The 2500-nt window shown below is 32.5% G+C and overlaps 1 protein-coding gene across 1 annotated transcript in view; it reads left to right on the top strand.

Moving 5' to 3' along the window:
• The window catches only part of LOC144966347 (arsenite methyltransferase-like), a 15153-nt gene that overhangs the window by 1891 nt on the left and 10762 nt on the right, over positions 1 to 2500 (top strand). The gene's annotated exons all lie outside the window — the stretch shown is intronic.

Genomic DNA, 2500 nt, shown 5'->3' with positions numbered 1-2500 from the left:
TCATCATCATCATCATCATCATCATCATCATCATCATCATCATCATCATCATCATCATCATCATCATCATCATCACATCATCGTCATTGTTTGAATCAAAATGTCACGTGACCGTATCCAAGGAGAGGGGCACTTTGATTTTTCTCATGGCTTTAAATCTGTATAAAGACTTTACTCTATACTCAATATTGTCCTCTCGGAGACGGTTTAAGTGCCACGATTTAAATTTTGCTTTAATAAAATGAAATTAAACTAATTTCCATTGCTTTAAATTGACAATATTATGCTCATTTTGGGTATACGAGCCACAAGCCATAAATACCAAAAACTAAAGTTTATTTCAATTCAATTCTTTTCCCACATCAGTGTGGTGCTTCCAGGATGAATAAATTAATGCAGTGGTTATTCAGTATCTGATACTGAATAGTGCTTTGCCACTATTCAGTATCCACAAGGAACTCTTTTTTATAGAGAGAGTGAAAAGTGCGACAATCTCGGTCGAACTGCTGACCTACTTCCAGATTGAACACGTGCAGTAACTGACAGCCCGATTCAAAGTTGTAAAAATATTTTGATCATAATTTTTTAATTTCTGCTATGGTGCAATTAACATAGTTCAAAATATCAAAGTAAGAGTGGCATTCAAATACATTTTTAAATATCTAAATAGACATGATTAAATGTCACTAAATGTTCAGTGACACCATGGCTTGGTGGCTGTTTGACTCTGAGCTTAGGGTTCGAGAGTTCAAATCCCGGCAGGGATAACTTTTTTTTTTTCCCCAATATTTTAAAAATTCCTTCTGTTTATTGATATTTTTTAAACTTTTGTTTTAATAATTTTATTTGCTTGTAATATGCTTTAATGTTGATATTATACTATTGTTCTTTTATTATTATTATTATTATTATTATTATTATTATTATTATTATTATTATTATTATTTATTATTATTATTATTATTATTATTATTATTATTATTATTTCTACTTACTTACAATTATTATTATTATTATTATTGTTGTTGTTGTAATCGTCATCATCATCATTATTATGATTATTTTTTATTTTTTTTTAATCAAGTAGTTCGAGTAATTTAATCAGTTATCGATTTATTACGAATATCTTTTATGTGTTATAATCTCGTTGTTGTTTTTCATTGATGTGCTCTTCTATTGTTTATTACCTTTTAAAATCTTGCTTTTTTTTTGTTTGTCTCATTTGTTGTTGTTGTTGTTGTTTGTTTGTTTGTTTGTTTGTTTGTTTGGTCATCTAAGACAAACCCGATTCATTATAAATATGTGGCCAGACTTTCTGCCATTAATAATTGAGCGATGTACTTCCGTGAATTAATTGTCGTATTATATTAAAATTTACGTGATAATAATAATACATAATAATAATAATAATAATAATAATAATAATAATAATAATAATAATAATGATAATAAATAATGATAATAATAATAATAATAATAATAATAATAATAATAATAATAATAATAATAATAATAATAATAATAATAATAATAATAATAATATAATAATAATATAATGATTTAAATAGATATACTGAATATTAGACTACAATTGACATCTATTTTCTGAATACAGGTGGTATTTTTAGGGGTGTTTCTTTTTTTACGAAACCTGCCAAAACACGCCGAACCCGACAAAGTTATGGGAAGTCGGTAGCAGTGGGGAGTGAACCTGGGACTCAGGGAAGTGTACACCATTGGGGAGTGAATTACTTTTTTATGAAACCCGACAATATCCCACAAAGTTATGGAAAGAAAGTAGGCAATGTGGGGGAGTGAACCCGAGACTCAGGGAAGTGTAGACTATTGGGGAGGAAACCTAAGTCTATGGTTTTTCGGTGGGTTTTGTAAAAAAGTAATTGCTTCATTCTCGTCTGGTACCAACTCCCATAGTCCGGCTTCATTTCCCACTAGTATCTATCTTCCATAGTCCCAGGATCATTTCCACTGATATCCTCTTCTCACAGTCCCAGGTTCACTCCCAACCGGTGTGCACTTCCCTGAATCCCGGTTCATTGCCCAATGGTGCCCCCTTCCCATAACTTTTGACAATTTCAGTAGGTTTCGAAATAAAAGTACATTCTGAGCTCACTGTCCACTGGTATCAGCCTCTCGCAGTCCCAGGTTCAATTCTCATCGGTGTCCAAATCCCAGATTCAATCCCCACTGCTGCCTACTTTCCATAACTTTGTCGGGTTGTGGCGGGTTTCGTAAAAAGTAATTCCCCCTCCCCCTTGGTATTGCTTTTTTACAAAATCCAGAGTCCCAGGTTCACTCCCCACAAGTGTACTTCCCTGAATCTCAAGATCACCCCCCACTGTTGCCTACTTCAATAACTTTGTCGGATATTGCCAGGTTTAGTTGGATTTCGTAAAAAAAGTAATTGCTTTTATATGAAACTCGCTGAAAACCACCAAAAACCATAGTCTCAGGTTCACTCCCCACTGGTGTACACTTCCCT

Source organism: Berghia stephanieae, chromosome 2 (genome assembly GCF_034508935.2).
Source record: "Berghia stephanieae isolate SIO BIC M18660-M18661 chromosome 2, UCSD_Bste_1.3, whole genome shotgun sequence".
Taxonomy (NCBI): domain Eukaryota; kingdom Metazoa; phylum Mollusca; class Gastropoda; order Nudibranchia; family Aeolidiidae; genus Berghia; species Berghia stephanieae.
The sequence above is the reverse complement of the archived record's forward strand: the minus strand, read 5'-3'. Positions and strand labels throughout refer to the sequence as shown.